Here is a 19,720-nt window from a genome sequence, read left to right as displayed (position 1 = left end):
AAATTTTACTTGGGAAATTTATTATATAACATGGTCACTCGTCCTGTGAAGCTTCCAGAATTTTTGATGAGGAAGGAGGAATGAGGACCCAGACAGCTGATTGCCCACTTTTCTGTCAGAGTCTTTTAAACACGATCATATTTGCCTTTATTGTGCTCCAACAGCAGCATTTTTCAGCTGATTATTATGTAGTTTATTTAATAAAGATGAAATTCCAACTAGATGAACTTTGGTGGAGTCATCTATATAAAGCAACGAATTTTATCATCTGTAGACTTCAAGAACAACACTCTAGTTATCGAGACTTTATACGCCGCATCTAACCATGGGAAAATATTCACTAATTCCTTTCAGATGAACACGTCCATTGTCGCGTAAATCTTTATCTAATTACTAACAGTAAACACGGCGTTGCCCGGATATTTATTCACCCCAGTTTTATATCAGTTCATCCACTCTTCCCTCATCTCTCTTGTCCATTTAGTCCTATCACGTCTCTCTATCCACCTCCTCCTTCTGCCCATCCATCTCTCTTTCCATCTCCTCCATCTGACCCCTCTCTCACAACACTTCCTCCTCCTCTCCATCCTCCTCTCCTTCTCCATCCATCTTTCCGTCTCTGTCCACCTCCTCCTTCGCTTTTTTTAATAGTATATCAAATTCACTATAAAACCCCTAATTTGTGTATTTATTACAGTGTTCCATTAGTCATTCACCTCCTTCCCTTTCTCTGTTTACCTGCTGCTCCCTCTCTCTTAATCTGCTTCTCTCACTTCTGTGGATGCACCTCCTCTCCGGCGGCCGAGTGGCCGATCGGTTCTAGGCGCTACAGTCACGAACCACGCGACCGCGACGCGCTAAGTAGTTCTAAGTTCTAGGGGACTGATGACCTCAGAAGTTAAGTCACAGAGTGCTCAGAGCTATTTGAACCAGCCAACCTCCTCCCCCCTATCCGACTTCATCACGTTCTCCTCTCTCCGTATATCCACTCCTCGGCCTCCGTCATGCCATCTCCTCTTTCCCCGTCTATGAAAAAATACATATCTGCCAACTTTCATGCTGACTGACGAAACGATATAGAATTTATTTAAAGGTAGGCCAGCCTCCCGCCATCCAGCCTACGTTGACTTGTATAAATGCCTTCACCACGAAAACATACATACATGAGCCAACTCCCAAGCTATCAGTCCAACGGTGTGTAACTCTGTTGTAAGGTACTCTCCGCAATACACCGCATGAAATTTCACGAAGGCGGTGAGGTTCCCCTTGCACTGAAGATCGAATGTACAAAATTTCATCAATATCGGAGCAACACTAGGGATTTTGTTGAAATCCGTAAGGAAAGTACCCTCCACAACGCACTGAACGCAGTTTTATGTAGACAGTGACCATCCTCTTGGTTTTGGAAATAGAGATTCATTTTTATACACCCCGCTCGTTCTATGCCGACTTAGCTGCGAAACATAAATAATAGATTCTAACAACAGAAATCACGTAATGAATTCTGTCGTATAAGGGACAACATAGCTATTAAACAAGAGCAACGAGATTACGAGAGCAGTCAGTTTCAGTGTTACGTAAAATAACGTTATACCTTGTAAATTATCACGACACAAATTGAAGATGATAAGCAATGTGGAACTTCCTTCCGTTTGCGTTTTAAAGTCTCGGAGAAATCCTGTATGGTGAGGAGGGTGGGAGGGGGCAGCAAGGGGAGCCTCGATTTGTTTTGCCGGCCCGCGCCTCTGACAGGTTTAGTGTGCCACTGCTTCTAGGAAACCCTACGGTAGGAAACCCCAAGACACCAATAATTCTGCGTTCCGACATTTGCGATATTGACATGTGTGTCATCATTAAGCCACAACAGTCAATCACGCAATTTTTGCGGGTATTTCGCGTTAATAACGGATCGTCATTTCTCCAGTGTTGCCCATTACCGTTCCCCAATGGATATCAACAGGTAGGATCCGTCAAAAATCTCCGCAAATCTTGCCTGCAGTTCTGTCTCTTCACAAAAATCGCTTCGCGCGTGGGCAAGATATTGCACAACATATGGGCTAAACTTAACACATCAGAGAGTAGACAGAAACCAGTTTGGTAGCATTACACAATCAGATGAATTGTTAGTCTCTTCAACTGCTCGAGCATACAGCAATACACCTGTATAAAACCACAAAGCTTGAATTTACGGGCACCTTACACTACTGATGGTTATTTTAGTAATTAAAAAAAGCCGTTTAATTATGCTACATTTTAGTCGCTTGCAAAATGCCCAACATCGATGTCCGTGTTAGGCAGCGTTGTGTGACAGAATTTTTGAATGCAGAAGGTGAAACGCCCATTCGTATTCATGAAAAACTGACAACTGTCTACGGTGAAATGCCCATTCGTATTCACGAAAACGACAACTGCGTACGGAGATGCATCGGTGGATATCATCAATGTTAGAAGTTCGATTCCTCACTCAGTAAAGGCAGCGTGTGACGATTACTCAACAACTGGGATACTATATGTTTGTACAGATTGATTACGAAGAACTTCATCCGACCAGAATGAAGAGGCAAGGAAAAGAACTGCGACCCAACTGATGCAGCGCTTCCATTAGGAGGGACGATTCTGGAAAAAAGAAAAAAAAATTCATAAACGAAAGTTGGTTTCATTTTTTTAAGCAGAATGAAAGTGGCAGTAAAAGAAGTTGCATCAAACAAACTCACTGAAGGAGAGAAAGTTCAATACTATCCTATCGCCAGGGACGTTATGGTTGGAGTAATCTCGAATGAAGAGCATATGATTATTTGAATTAGCAATGTTCATATTGCAGATGAGCATCTATTGTATAATCGATGTGATTGCAGTGATACCGGACACTTGACAAATATTCGGCATGTCAGATTTATTTAACACTCCTGCCTCTCTGCCAGCTCACGATTCCGTGCATACATAAGAGTCGTACTGCTTTTATAGGTAACTGGTAGTGAGTACTATACTCATATCTATGGATGCCGCCCAATCTTAATATTCATTCCGTACTTTAAATATATGTTTACGTGTGATACTTAACAAAACATTATAAATGTAGTTGATCCGTAAGTTTTAACACAGATGGTATCTGGAATTTGTGTAGAGAGTGAACTTCCGATGGCATGTGTAACCGAATACAAATCCCAAACTATAACATTTAAGGAGCTCGTGTACCATCCATCTGTAAAAACTAGGAAAACGCAACAAGTATCGACAAACCGACGCACCATTGGATATGTAAATGTGTACTTGTGCATGGCGTTGGATGGAACAGGATGAATGTGTGTTTGCAAGCTACAGAAAGCTGGAATGGGCGTTAGCGCTATCTTACACTGTTTTACTATCGTATGGGGAAAACCACCTCACAGTGCAGGCAGAAGAATTGTGCTGTATAATGGATAGATGTACTAATGGCTAGAGCAAGTCAGATGTGGTTTAGTCGACTTCGACCTGGAATTTGGCCCTAATAGACCAACATTCGATCTGGTCGGCGAACGTTTACAGATATGGAGTGGCTTCATGATATGATAGTCAATAATCCACGAACGACAACGCGGGTGTCGGCAATGGAGTTCCATGACGCTCGTGCTGCTGTAGCCAGGAACTTGGAGAAGCTGGGTTCCTAAATATTCGCAATGCGTGGGTTCCTCATGAACTGAGAGAAGCAAATTTGATTCAAAGCGTGTCCGTTTGTGGCTTCTTATTGAAACGTAGTCACAGTGCTCCTTTTCGTTAATGACTGGTAATTGAGGATGGAAAGTGGATCGTGTACAACAACGCCTGGAAGAATAAATCGTGGCGCAAGACATGGCAGCCACCACTATCGGGTCCTAAGCCAGGGATCCTTCTCGGAAAGATTCTGCTATGCGCCTGGTGGGATTGCAAAGACGTCTTGTATTACGAACTTCGTCCGAATCAGACTATCACTTCAGAGATCTAGTGTCCGCAGTTTGATCGTCGCAAGGCTGCCATTGAATGAGCTGATTTTGGGCACGAAGTCATCTTTCACCACAACATCGACAGACCACATATCTCCATGGTGACCCATCAAAAGCTGAGTTCTTTTCTTTGGGATGTGTTGCCCAACCACCTTAATCGATGGACGTTGCCTCATCTGACTTTCATCTACTCCGTTCCCTGCTGAATTTCCTCAATGGCTAAGATGTCACCTCCTTCGAGAACTACAGACCGAACCGTTAAGAGGTCATCAACCTCAGAAACCCCAACATTTTTGAAAAGAGACGTTTACAGATTATCCGAGAAAACGCAATATATTGTCGACAACAGCGATGTATCCTGCATGAAATTAATAGTTTGTTTACAAAATCGATTGGTTTTTTGGTTATGTTGTACCCGACCTTGCGTGTGCAGTGTATGAGGTGACAAACTGGCAAACTCTCTGCCATAGCTGTGTGCAGGGAAGTGTGTTCTCAGGCTTCTGTCTGATTCCACTGCCACGAAAAGCGAACGAACTTTCGAGGTAACCCAATATACTTCTGCAACACTTGGCTGTCTTGTGTCGATACTACACATGGAACACCAAGATTAAGTACCCAACCAGTTTTGTACAGTTATATTGCATTTGTTGGGTGTGTGTGACCAACAATTAAGGTAGAGTCGTAAGTCAACATCATGAAAAACATCGCTTCTGTTCAATAACAGACTCCAAGGAAACTGTTTTGAAATGTCTTCGGAACGTTCGTTACAACTTGTTTAAAAAAAAAATATTCGGAATGGCTGTTTGTACCAAGAACGAGAGGTAGAAAAATAAGACTTAGCACAAAACTGACTACCTAAGTTGCTTTATTGTAACAAAGAAGTATTGTGATGATTAAATCCGAAAATAAAATTTATGTTTCCCAGAGGCCATTTGTGGTAAACAGCAAATGATCAGAAAACTGATGCGGGTCAGGCCTATCAACGCCGCTTCAGGTCTTAACTTGAGGACACGTCAGTGAAAATTGGTTTCCGAAATTCAAGTTCCATCATGCGCGAGTCGTATCTCGTGTAAAAGTAACAAGTACATCACTGTCCACTGTTCTGGGAAACAGAAGACACCATTTTCTCCCATAAGCTACGCTCAGTATGTGTAACCAAAGCTACAACGTTAGCAATCAAACTCTATTCTTTTGAAAATATTGACCAATTCTTGGCACTCAACATGAGTACGAAAACCATGATTCCAACCATCAGTGTATAAAAAATCTTATGACACACAGCACCAGAACTAATGATATTTAAATGTATTGTCATAGACTCTTGCTTAATATTTGTCTTCTCTGTGGTTGTATGTTCTGTTCTTTTATCGATACAGCTTCTAAAAATAATCTTTGAGTTTTCAAGTTCTTTGGTAGGGAGATGAACGTAGCTCTGATTCTAGCGTTGGTGAAGACAGTGAAATATGAATTATGGACGGTTGTGAAGGGTAAGATGCTTAACAGCTGTTCCTCTTCCTTCGGATGGTATGTGAGATGAGAGAGGGGGCTAAGGGGATTCCTATTCCCTACCCATTTGCGATAGCAAACCGTTCTGTCATTTCCCGAAGTGTAACTCAAGTGAGAGACTACAGACATCAAAAATGACCTCACTGGGGTTCCCTAACATATCTGAAGAACTTCTCTGGCTATCCACATAACAATATTGTATGTCAGCTATCGCACAGATTTCTTTATTCTATTATTATTGAGTGAACACAGCATTCTTGCTTAGTTGAGTATAATTTACGTAGCATTCAAATGAGTGTTGAAGAATTGTCATCAGATTTTCAGTCTTTTAGTATTTGCTGTTTTGCTGAAATAAACTTAATCGACGTTCCTGCGAGTATAATACTTTCAGGTTAACTGCATCCAACTTTACGGTGTTGCACACTTGCGCCAACACAACAAATCTTGTAGAATCACATTCACATGAACGCATATATTCATATACTGACACTTACTCAGTTGTCGGCTAACATACACCTTAATCAATAATTAAGTTACTACAACTCGTAACCTTATATCCTACACTGGCGGTCCAGGCAAGTCATTCCTTTCTTAATCACACACAATAAGAAAATAATATTACACTTATTGACTCAAAAGCTTAATCCATCAGTTGGCATACATGTCTTTTACTTTACACTTATAACAATGTCAAAAAGGAAAAGTCACTTCTTGTAGGAATTGACTTTATACTAGTACTATTAATTCTAATAGAATAACTTTACTTTCGTTTTCCATTGTACTGAGCATCGTACACTTCAGCAGTGGTGTCTCATGTCATTCCATTCAATCACGAGATTTGCATTTACAACGGCTACGTTACAGCTCGAGAGTGCAACTGTTTGAACTATTATCCTCCATAACTTCTTATAGCAAGTGGAATGTCTTTCAGAAACCGTTAGGTTAAAGTTAGTGCTGTTCTTAATAATGTAACTTTTATTTGCTCTTTAATCGCCGTTCATTATCCATAACTGTAGCGCATAAAGTGGTGGTTAACCATATTGGTATGTCTGGAGAGTTGATAGTGAAGCAATCACTCACATGTAGATGTCTTTTCCACAATTATTTTCAAATAGACTCATGGCTAGAGACTATTTAAGAAAGTTCCTCCCATATCACTTTCCTTTTCTTTATAGTGTAGCCTTCTTCAATTTCCAAAATTATTATTTCCCTGCACAACCACGCCGAATCCACAATTTACTGGTTACTGATCTTTAACGTCTATTTGTCAAAATTTACAGAGCTATCCGATAACCACACGCTTCAGTATACGTGGAAAGTGGCTGTGAAATGCGTGGATGATGCAGAATATTTCTCTGGACAAATTGACCCGTTAGCCTGTACATACCCATACGACGTTTTTCTATAGTGGTCGATTCACGCATCGGCCACGAACGATTGTGATAGCACGAATCTCCTATAGAAACAAAATAAATGGAACATTGCCCATAATAGCCTTTCATTCTTGGAAGAACGCCTTTATAGCCATGAACTCAGTCCCTCAGAACTAATCTCTGAGCACTAACGACGTGTCACGAAAATACAATTCACTCCCAACAAATAATGCCTCACATAACTTCCATTTCATACCACTGTTTTGATAACCACTAAGATATTTTCCGTCAGTTCGTATTGTTTAACCCAAGCGGATATGCTCAGAATTACGTCCTAGGCGTCAATAATCAAATGATCTATCTATTCTGATCAAAATCCCGGCTCCGTTGCCCTCATAAATGGGCGTAAATGATACCTGGAAACCAAACGATACTAACAAAAACTATAATGAAATTCTATATTTACTCGATTTCGGAGATGCACGTTCTGAATGTTATTTCAATGTGTTAATTTTGCTTAGTTTGTTAACACGAGCAGGACACTCAGTTTCAGTTACTACAATCTCATTTAACTTTTAGGCATCAGGAATCGTACGCACACTGCTGTCTTCATTCGAAGCCATAACTAACACACTCACTTTGTTCGCGCCCAGTAATTTCCCATTCTTACACCCTGTTTATTTCCATCAGTGCAGCTTCCTCTTTTCCAAAAGATGCAGGCTACTTTCGTTCATCATTTAATTTATGTGTTATTTATTGTGAGGTGACGAAAGTAATGCAGCAACTCATGCCACAGACTCAACAAACCCCTCTTGAAATACTGAGCCATGCTGGTTCTATACCAGTCGATAATAGCAAAAGTGTTGTCGGTGCAAGATTTTGTGCACAAACTGACATTTCGATTACGTCCTGTAAACATTCCATGGGATAGATGTTGGGCGATCTGGGTGGCCAAATTATTCGCCTGAATTGTCCAGAATGTTCTTCAAACGAATCGCGAACAATTGTACTCCGGTGACATCGCACATTGACATCCATAAAATATTCCATCGTTGTTTGAGAACATGAAGTCTGTGAATGGCTGGAAATTGTCTCCAAGTAGACGACAGGAACGATCTCAAGTCCATGATCAGTTCAGTTGGACTACAGGACCCTGTCCATTGTATATGGTGTTCGTGGGGTCTACGCCTCATTTGGATCGCCCTATCAACTGTTAGCAACTGAAATAGGCACTCATGTGACCAAGTCACCGTATTCCGGTCCTGTAGAGTCGAACTGACGTGATCACGAGCCCATGAGAATCGTTGAAGGCGATGTGCTGTTAGCGAAGATGTTAGGGTGGGTCTTGTGTTGCCATAGACTACTAACGCCAAATTTGCCGCACATTCCTAACGGATACGTTCGTAGTACGTTTTGCGTTAATTTCTGTGGCTGCGGTTATTTCACACAGTGTTGTTCACGCCGCAGCACTGAAAACTCTACACATACACCGCTGCTCTCTGTCGTTATCCATTGTGAGAGATAATTCCTGATATCAGGTACTCTCGGCACACTCTTGACACTGCGGATCTTGGAATATTGAATTGCCTAACGAGTTCCGAAATGGAATGTCCCATTCGTCTTGCTCCAACTACCATTCCGCGTTCAAGGTCTCTTATTTCCCGTCGTGTGTACCATAAACACGTCACAAGCCGTTAGACATGAACCACTTGGGTACAAGTGACCGATCTGCCCTTTTGTACCTTGTGTGCGCCATACTGCCCCCACATGTACACGTGTTTATCGCTATCCCGTGACTTTTGTATCCTCAGTGTGGTTCAGATTAGTTTGCGGCGCGTAAGATCTTCAATAGACCGAGTGAACATCGTGTAGCAACAAAGGCGCTGTGGACACTCCTCATGCAGCATATGATTCATGGTATACTGAAGTATGGTATGTACCACTGCAGGCGAAAATGAAATCGGCGCATATGTTCGTAGAGATTTTATAAGGAGATTTGTCAGCCTGGTTGCTATCAGTGTAATTATGTAATGTCACTTTTTATTTGATGTTCTATATAAATATCTCAGTCGATTTCTTGTTTGTTACATGTATGAAAATATTCAGGAGTCCTGTTTAAGCAATAAAAGTCTGAATATAAAAGAGGAAAAGTCTGTGATTCGAGACGTTTTCGTTTCTTTGGATATAGTGCCAAGGTGAATGCAGTTTTGCGGTATGAATAAGGTGGTGTTGTGTGTTCTGTAAAAAGCATTCAATTAATCGTGTGAGAAAACAATATTTCCGTATACAGTAGTATCATTTCGATGTGAACTACTCTGCGTATTGGGGAAGAGCAACAGGATATGATAAAGTATGTTTTTTATAACTTTCAATTGCGATCTTCGTCAGCGTACACGATAATTAGCAGATGGGACGAACTGCAACTATTTAACCGTTGTGGGATACTTGCAGTCAATGAGCAATGTTGGAAAAAGAGAAAAGAAGGAAGATTAGCGACAAAGTCATCCGAAACGAACCAAAAGTTTGATTCAGGGGATTGGGAAGGAAATTTGCTGTTCCCTTTTAATGGAAGTAATGCAGGATTTACCTCAAACCCTTGCAAGGGAATCGACGAGAGCGGGTATAATTATGATCACATCGAAACTTGAACCGCTATATCTTAACTCCGTGAAAAGGAAATGAACGTTGAGCCCTAAGAAAAGACAACCAATTTTAGTCAATAAAATGTTGTGAAGATGGAGTTGTCAAGGTAGGAACCCAGAAAACACCGCGTTAGCTAAGATGCCGAACCCTTTGGCTTATTTCTTTTAGGGTCTGAGCGAGTTGATGGTACAGCGGATTGATCAAGTAGAGAATTTTCTGTGGTTGCTGGTTCGTCTCGAACAGCACGAGGCCGCTTTTCGCGCTCCGCACCGCATCGTTTTGTCGTTGCTGTACCCGCTAGCTAGAGGCGAGTTGCAGAGCATCCTCTCACGAGCCATGGCCGATGGGTCTTCCTTGGAACAAATAAGTTGACTTGAAATTAGTCAGCGCTTAACCATCGGGTTTTGGAAACAACTGGAGTGCCGTCAGCTTTGGGAAGTGCAGCGGGGTGATGAGCAGTTATATCAGTATCTTCATAGAGTCCACACAGCCTCTTTGGCGTTGTTGATTGAACTACCGGAACATGAACTAGTGCCTATCGTCCTCAAGGGAATGCTTGCGGTGGATAAATCGAATTTTATTTTTGGTAAGCAGCCTGAAACCTGGAGAGAACTCCATGATGCCGTTATAGCAGCATCCGCATTACCCATTGAGATCCACGGACGTCGAGAGGTTGCGAGACGCGACATGGGTGTCGATTCCGGATTGCCCACATCTGTAGACATTAGTGAAAGATGTGGAAGTTCAGCTCATTTGGCACGCTCTTGTGGTCAGCCACGCGCTCCTAGAGCTAATAGATGACGCCGGGTTGCCCCACGAACCCGGCATCGAACCTTTAGGCCCTGGTATACCCGAATAATCTTCCCTTATGCCTTATTTTTGTGCTCGGGTAGGGGGCGAGCCCATTTGCGCTCTCCAGAATTCTGGCAGTTCTTTGTCATTACTGAGTCTTGAATTGTTTTTGGAATTTGGGCATCTTACTAGACTTCGTTCGGCCCCGTCCCCGGTGCAGAGATGTCAGGAGGCCAATGGCCAGGTGCCGCCTTTGCAAGGCTAGTTCAGGGGAGTGTATCAGTTGCCGATTTTTCCTTTCCTGTATTCTTAGCCTTGGCTAAGGGACTCCCTGTTAATCTAATATTGGGGTGTGGTTCCATTTATAAAACCAGACTCATCTTAGATTATTCTGGACGCACCTTTTCCTTTACATTTGCTTCTAGTGAGAAGTTTGGCCTTTATTAGTGCGCAAAAGCTGGAGTAGGCCGAACCTTCGGGACTTTCAGCGTGGTGGTTGCTGCTAATCAATTTCATCTAGACCACCCTTCGCCCAGTCGGGCATCCCAGATGCACGACATGTTCCAGTTTTTCTCAACTCCTCAGCGATAACTTGGGGGCTGCCAGCGTTCTTGAATTTCATATACGTTTGTGCGATGACACCCCGTTAGGCAATCTCTTTATCGCCTCTCACCCCCGAAGGTTAAGATACTCCGGGCTAAGATATCTCAGATGCTGGATGAGGGAGTTATCAGAGTCTCTACTTCCACTTATGCCTCTCCAATCTTTCTGGTGCCTAAGGATTAGGGTGCGATTTCAGACCAGTGGTGGATTACCGGCGTTTGAACGCCAAGGTCGTTCAAATGGTTCAAATGGCTCTGAGCACTATGCGACTTAACTTCTGAGGTCATCAGTCGCCTAGAACTTAGAACTAATTAAACCTAACTAACCTAAGGACATCACACACATCTATGCCCGAGGCAGGATTCGAACCTGCAACCGTAGCGGTCGCTCGGTTCCAGACTGTAGCGCCCAGAACCGCCCGGCCACTCTGGCCGGCCGACCAAGGTCGCACTCGAGTCATTACCCCTGCTCGATTTGCATAATTCTTTTACTTGGTTTACCGTTTACTGTTCTCGATTTAAATCAGGCATATCATCAAATACCTTTGTCTCAAGAATGTAAACGTGTCACCGCCTTTTGCATGGCTTGGAACTTCTTCGGCTTTGACAGCGTTCCCTTTGGGTTAGCCATCAGAGAGGCAGTGCTTACTCGTTTATTGGAAAATATTCTTGGGGACTTGAAGTTAGTTTGTGTCTACAAGTATTTGGACGACTTGGTTATCTACAGACGTACGTTCGAGGTTCATTTGCAGCATATTCAGCAAGTTCTTTTAAGGTTATAGCAAACTGGTCTGACAGTCAAATCTAGTAAAATAACGCTGGTTAAGCGAGAGGTATCCTTCTTAGGGCATATAGTCTCCGGTCGGAGTATTCGTATTGATCAAGAGCGAACGAAAACCCTGCGGGCGTTGCCTCCTCCTGTTGATAAGCGGGGAATCGAGAAAATTTATAGGCATGCAAATTATTTTAGGCGTTTTGTCCCCACTTTTGCTCAGCTGGCGGCACCCTTAAATCAGTTACGCCGTAATAGTGTGCGTTTTGAGTGGGCACCTGCCCAGGAGACAACCTTCAGGCATAGCCATAGCTAATCCTCCGGTTCTTGGGGTACCGGATTTTAGCAAAAGGTTTATTATGTAGACTGATACCTCTAATGCCAGTATTTCAGCAGTTCTTTTACAGAAATTAGAGGGGCAGAGACAACCATAATCATATGCGTTTCGGCGGTTAACAGATGCTGAGCTTAAGTACTCGGTCTATGAGTGCTAGGCCTTAGTCTTTTTATTTGCGTTAGAGAAGTATCGATTCTAACTCGAGCATCGGGTTTTCCAATCAAGCTTTGGGCTGGGTATTGGCGAGGCCGCGTAAGACTGGGCACATTGCAAGGTGGTCAGTGCGTATTTCAGCATATCAGTTCGAAGTTAAGCATGTTAAAGGTTCCGAAAATGTCTTGGTGGATGTCCTCGGCAAGATGTTTACTGAAGAGGTGTCTACTACTGGAGGGAAGCAGCTTGGTTGTGACAATCTTAGCTGCAGCGTATTAGGTCAATTCCCCCTTCTGTTTTAGGACGTTGCACACCATCAGGATCAGGTTCCTGTGTGGGCTAGTGTGGTGTCACCGCCGGACACCACACTTGCTAGGTGGTAGCCTTTAAATCGGCCGCGGTCCGTTAGTGTACGTCGGACCCGCGTGTCGCCACTGTCAGTGATTGCAGACCGAGCACCGCCACACGGCAGGTCTAGAGAGACTTCCTAGCACTCGCCCCAGTTGTACAGCCGACTTTGCTAGCGATGGTTCACTGACAAAATACGCTCTCATTTGCCGAGACGATAGCTAGCATAGCCTTCAGCTACGTCATTTGCTACGACCTAGCAAGGCGCCATTACCAGTTACTATTGATGCTGTAAAACATGTACCGTCAAGAGCGATGTTCACCATTTATGGATTAAAGTCAAGTATTCCACAGCTACGTCCTTGTTTGCTAGTCTAATTTCCTTGACCTGTTCCAGACCTCACGCCAGCCTGCGTGAGCTAAAACGCGTGCCTTTCAGCTTCCTCTCAAAAACGGGTTGGCTCTCTTGCCAACCCACAACAGCTGGCATTAAGCAGCGTGTGTTGGCAGGAGAGCTCGCGCAAGAATATGAGATTACGAGGGGACCTCTGTGCAGGAAGGTCGGCGAAGCTCGGCATTCCAAAATCGGTTTGCCTGCTACCTTGGTTCGTCCGGTTTTCAGTTATTTTCATGATTCCTTGGTGGGTGGTCATTTGGGCACTTATAAGACGCTCCAAAAGATCAAGGGGCAATTAACTTGGCCCTCCATGGACCAAGATGTTAGACAGATGGTAGCTCAGTGTCTCTTATGTAACGTAGCTAAACCCAAAAATGCCCTTCAACAAGGTTGGCTGGGTTCCGAACGAGAGTCCTCTCCAATGCACAAGCTCTAAATAGATTATTTGGGGCCTTTGCCTCACACTAAAAGGGGTCGTCGATATGTATTCGTGGTAATTGATGCATTTTCTAGGTTTACTTGGCTTATTACTAGTCGAAACCTTACGCTACCACCACGATTAATCACTTGCTTAGTATTTTTAGTGTTTTCGGGCCACCTAAGCAGCTGGTTACTGATAACGCTCCTGCCTTTCTTTCGGGCCCTTTTAAGACCTACTGCTTCCAGAATAGAGTTAAACGTATTACCATCACCCCGTATTATCCCCAAGGGTCCTTTGCGGAAAGGGTTAATCGCAATCTCGAATCCGCTTTGATTATTGACCATCAGAAAACACACAGCAAATGGGATTCCAGTCTTCCCTGGCTCAGTTTGGCTTTTAATACAGCCATTCATGAGGTCTCGCGAGTTACGCCTGCATCCTTGACTTTTTCCTACCCTCTTTCAAACTTGTGGGGATTTCATGATCTTATTCCACCCCAGGTTAATCCGCAGGTCTTCAAGGAAAATTGGAACCGGGCAAGGGGGAATATACTGAGAGCTCATCATAGGCAATCCCAGTGTTACAACCGTAATCGCGAATCCTTTAAGGGTAGGCCCGATGATCAAATTTATGTCCGCAATATCCATGGAAGGCAGGTGAACGGGGGCAACCTCCTCGTTTTAGGGGTCCGTGCTCTGTTATACGTGTATTAGGCCCAGTCAATCTCTTGGTTGGGGATAACAGCTCGGTCAAGCAGTATCGGGTTCACCTCAGTCTAGTTAAGTTCATGTACTTCATGGTTGGGGGTTCCCCTTCCTGGGTTAAGTTTGAAGGGGGGGGGGGGGGGAGGTGGAGCCGTGCATGGCTCGCCGTCCCACCATGTGGCATTTTACACCCTGTTTTAACGTATTTCAATCTCACCGTGCTGATTTAAATTACTGGCGTTACTGAGTTGCTGTTTTCCCTCACCATTATCGGCGCTAGTAGCGCGCATCGATATATCCCCTGTTATAGGATCGGTCTTTGCTCGGCTGCTGTGACTTCCCGGTTGTCATCTGTCATGGAGTGAGTCGGAACTCGCGAGGAAGAGAGTTGACGGCGGCAGTTCGGGTCGTGAGTTGGGCCCTGCCACGGAGTTGCAACGGGCCTGGGGCGCAGCCTGGGCCAGCCAGTCGCTGGCTTGAAGCAGCAGTGAGCCCTGCGTGGACACCGCCAGCCCGACCGTTGCCGCCACGCATCACTTAAGCCAGGCCTGACTTTTGGTGGATTGTTGGTCGGTCGGTTCGACCGAGGACATTTCCGTTCTGCGTAGTCGACTGGGCCGTTGACGGTCTCTGCGGAGTATGGGAGTCTGTCTGGAGCTGTCCGATTGGTACGAGCATCGTCGCACGCCGACCCAGGACGTGACGGTTCAGTGGTTTTGAGCATTACGTTGTTGGTTCTGGCGTTGCTGTTGTGGAGGTTTTCCTGTGAGCAACAACGAGTGAAGTGTTCGAGATAACTAAAACAGGTGGAATTGATCAAATTAATTTACCCATAGTCAAGTGCACCAGCGGAATTTTTTGCCTTGTGGCCGTTAGTGTTCTGGTTACCTGCCCTGGCCTCTAACGTAGTTTTTAGGCAGTGTCTTTCCTCACCTGTTGCTGCTGCTCAACATGGTGTGTAGTTTTGGCAGCTCAGTTCACATACGCGTTTGTTTAGGGATAGTGATTCTTGTAATTTTTTTTTTTTTTTGGGGGCGGGGGGGAGGGGGGCTTGAATTCTCGTGTACTCCGTCGTAGCAAGCAAGAGGTTGGTCGGTCGGTCCGTGACTGTCCCTTGGTTGGGTTTCCACGAATTAAGTGTAGTTGGACTAATCACCTGTCTCGCCTAAGTGAACGAGGGCAGACCGATCCACTGGAGATTCCAGAGTGCCGTTCTATTAATTATCCTTTTGGCAGTGTTAACGTTGTTGTAATTTAACTGCATTTTATATTTTTAATTTAGCAAGGTTATTTGCGGGCCTTCAGGCCTGGAAACATGTTCCCAGAGTTTCCTTCAAGTCCAAACATTATCGCCCTCTGCTCTTGAAAGGTTATTGTAATTTCCTCTAAAAGATTTTACATATTATTGTGGGTCTTCCGCCGTTGGTATTGCAAAGGGAGATGTGTAAACTTACGAGGTGCCGGGCTAGCAGTGTATTTAACACTAAATTCTTCTAGAATCTTCATATTTAAATGATGCTCTAAGCCCCCCTATTCTAACGACTTTTGCTGTTGCACATGGATTAAAAAGAAAGGCGAACTGACTGTAATCGACGCTGCAAGTGGAGTAGAGAAGAGTTTGGCACCTGCAATAATTTAATTTGATAAATAAGTTAAATAAAGGAAAGTTTCATTAACGTATTGAGAAATGAAAGGGTTGCTCTACCGATTAACAGAATGACAGTTCTGTCGAAAATAACAATATGATTTATTATGACTAAACTCAAAATAATAAACAAAAGACATGAAACACTTACAATACATCAAATTGGCTCAAATTGGATACTCAAATTAATGCTGTGAAGGTGAAGTTGTCCCTAAACTAGGTTGTGACATTTATGACGAAGTGATATGTAGAGACAATTCCTTGCAACTTAAATCTTAAGAGCAACACACAGCCAGCCCAACATTAATTGCTGCTATAGTAGTGAGAACTCAGACAATGAACACCCAAGACAGAACAAAGTTAGAAAAAGACGAACAGGCGCGCTCTGCTGAGCTCTGATTATCACCTAGGAAAATCACTAATCTGCCGGTGCTGCGGACCTACATTACCAAGCTGTCTTCTTAACTGCAAGAACACGATCTGGCGTACCAGAGGCAATGGCTGGTTGCTTCGACTCCCGTCGTCGTGGTGATGATAACGTCGCGAGTATAGCCCGAAACAAATTATCCTGGTCTGGTTGTTCCAGACTAAGGACTTCCTAGCAATACAAATGTGCCTCTGAGGGAGACCAAGAAGGCTCGCCACACAATCACTGATGGTACAGTGATTGATTTTAACAAGCTAAGTCACACAGTAACTCTGATACAGACAACTTTAGCCAAAGCTGCTCAAGACAGTCAACATAGGCCGCTTGTACGCAGAACGCTCAATTGCCAACTGTACTCGGAAAGTTACGTTGAAGTCGAAACTTCAGCAACTTCGTCAATCAGTTAAAATTGAATAAAAGTATATTAGGCAGCCAACGGAAGGTAGGCTGTCCAGAGGAGCGAGAGCTCAGTCTTGTAACCTACTCTAACCGAAAGGCGAGAGTCGACTCTCACAAGAGCACCCATACAAACCGAACACAGAACATTCCCGCCCCCACGACAGTGGCCATGGTTAAACGTTCCAATCAGCAACTCGAAAACCGGCGGAAAATTCCACTCTATTGCCGAAGCACTACCTTTCCACCACTGGAGATTCTTGGCGCCAATTTCTGAGCCGATTTTGCTACGTCACGGAGCTATGGCCTGAGCAAGCCAATCACAGTTACGATTTTGCAGAAAGCGCGGGAATTTTCCCGCCAAGACTTCCTGGGAACACTAGTCTTTCCTACGCCTCGCTGGTAGCCCGCCAGAAACGGTTTTCACTAAGTTTCTGCAAAGTAACGGAATCTCTAGCCCAGCCACTCCATCAGTCCCCTGTGGGCGTGTCGCCGCCGCTCTTCTGACAATGTCGGCGTCTGGAAAGCATTCACTCGACTCCCTCACACCCGTCAGCTTAACCCTTTCAAGATCAGCAGTGCCCGCCTGTCAACGGACCACCTGCGTGACGAGAGACGCTGCGTGGCAAGTCTGCGTGTGAAGGGAAAGCGACTTTTCACCACATGCAATTAGAGAGGAAGATCCAATTACTCAGAAAAATATGAGAGGGGGCTCATGCGACCTCTCAAACTTACTGTATTGTTCTACCAATTGTTGCAATATATATTTTGTTAATTTGCAGAATTTAACCTTGTGGCCTTCAGCCATCTTGTTGCGTTTGCTTATCTCTTTCTGGGCACCTTGTGGGCCATCAGTCCTGTTGGCATCTTAAATCATCGAGGCCTTCAGTAATCATCATAGTTTATTTGGAAATTTTAAGATTTAATCCGACGGCCGTCAGTCTCTCTGCATGCTGATATCATTTATGTATACGATATATCATATTCGTAAATTTAACTGTGTGTCATGTATTTGCAAAATTGAACTTGTTGTAAAGCATCTCTTTGGGGGCCTTCATCCGTGAAGCAAATTTAATTCTTTGAAAACTGTATTTGTGAACTAAATGATAATAAATTACAATTGTGAAATGAATCCGACCGCAACTACCTTGGCCCTTGACACAATCCAAATTACCTGTTAGCCCTGCGTGATTTAGCGGGCGTTTAAACTACCTTCACTTTTTTGACACGATTTTCACTTTTAGAATGTTTTTAACACATCACAAGTCAGACACAAAATTTACGTTACAGGTTCTACATCTAACACTTTCACATTGTACAACCAACCTTTAAATTCAGGGTTAGTTTCACAGACTTTTCTATATTTTTGTTTTCGCCTCTCGCATCTACACACGCCCGCTGAGGATTTCTTGGGAAACATTTCCCCAGAAATCTACACTATTACTGTCTTCCCGTGAGTGGTTGCCGGTCCCCCATCGGGCACCTCCCCAGGTAGAGGATCGGGAATGCCTCCCAGATATGTGCGGTACGGGGGAAATGAAATACCGGGGGTGGACCACAACTAGCAGCGTGGGCAGCGTCTGTACTCCAGAGGAGCGGCTTCCTGACAGTGTCTGTTCTCGAGGTTAACAGCAGCTGTTTACTACAAGCGGAGGAAGGCAACGGAAAACCGCCTCCAACAATTATTCCCAAGAGAACCAAATAAGCCAAAATGACAAGGACATTTAATTCAAAATTTCCTGGTGGCATAAATAGTTCCCGAGTTGGATTTTTGGGAAATGCTGATGAGAGTAGGAACATGACTCTTCGAAACAAAGTAAGGATCGGTACCTGGAACGTACAGAGCTTATATGAATCTGGAAATTAGATATCTTAATACAGGAAACGGGAAGACTTATGCTAAATATTCTAGGAGTGGCAAAGACATGGTGGCCAGATGCTGGAATGTGTGAGGTTCACGGAGGAACTATCTAGTATTCAGGCAACCAACACAATAGACGAAAAGTGTGGGAATGATTGTCTCTAGTAGATTTCTTCCCACACTCAGACTGAATGGCTTTAATTAAACTTAATGCCATTCCAATTGATGTCAACATCATCCAAGTACATGCGCCCACATCAGATTCAACAGAAGATGAAATTGAGGTATTCTACGAAGAGTTGAAATAACTTCTTAAGCTGGTAAAAGAACATGAGATGAATGGGTGATGTTAACTCTAGAATAGTAGAGGGAAGATTTGAAGAACTGGTCGTTCCATATGGACTAGGGATACGAAATGATCGAGGCGAACGGCTTTGTCAATTTTGTCAAGAGGAAAAGGTGAAGATAACGAACACTTGGTTTGAGATGCCACCTGGTCGCTTGTGCATATGGAGAGCTCCAGCTGATCGCCTTGACAATATAGTACGGAATAAAATAGATTACATTCTGATTAACAAGCGCTTTGGATCCTCGGTAACGAGGGCATGCACCTATCCGGAAGCCCATGTTCCCTCAGACCATGTCCTGCTAGTAGCAGAAATAAAAATAAAAATTAAAAATGTCAAAAAACATGCACAACAGCGGAAAATAGAATATGATCGCATTAAAAATGAAGATATCAAAAACAGGGTAACCACAAAAATCAGGAAATAATTACAGATACAGTGAAACCACAACTAAAAGAAGGATCAGATATAAACAACGTACAGGAGGAAATGAAAAATATTGTGACAGATTTTGCGGAAAGTGAAGTAGATCACAAACAGAAAACACGATAGAAAAATTGAATGACAGACGAAATTTTGGTAATATTTGAAAAAAGAATAAAATATGAAAACGAAAAGAACCAGCATAAATGCACGGACATGCAGAAATTCATAAGAAAGGAGATATGAGCAGCAACAAATAACTGGCTGACACAACAATGTAAAGAGTTGGAACGACTGCAGCAAATACATGACGACTTAAACTTACATAAGAACATAAAGGAAACGGCTGGTATTTATCGTAAGAAAGCCTGAAACAGAAAATAAAGATGACGAGGGTGTATCGTGTCCGCCATTACAAAAGATGATATCAGAAGAGCAATAGGAACGGCAAAAGATAGAAAAGCAGGTGGTCCAGATCAAATACCAGTCAAAATTCTGAAATTATTAGATCAAAACGTCATCTCAGGTTTCCAAGAAATATTTAATCAAATTTATAATACGGGTAAATTTCCTGAAAAATGGCTGTCGTACACTTCATTCCTTTGCCCTAGAAG

This window comes from Schistocerca piceifrons, chromosome 8 (genome assembly GCF_021461385.2).
Source record: "Schistocerca piceifrons isolate TAMUIC-IGC-003096 chromosome 8, iqSchPice1.1, whole genome shotgun sequence".
In the NCBI taxonomy this organism is placed as follows: domain Eukaryota; kingdom Metazoa; phylum Arthropoda; class Insecta; order Orthoptera; family Acrididae; genus Schistocerca; species Schistocerca piceifrons.
The sequence above is the reverse complement of the archived record's forward strand: the minus strand, read 5'-3'. Positions refer to the sequence as shown.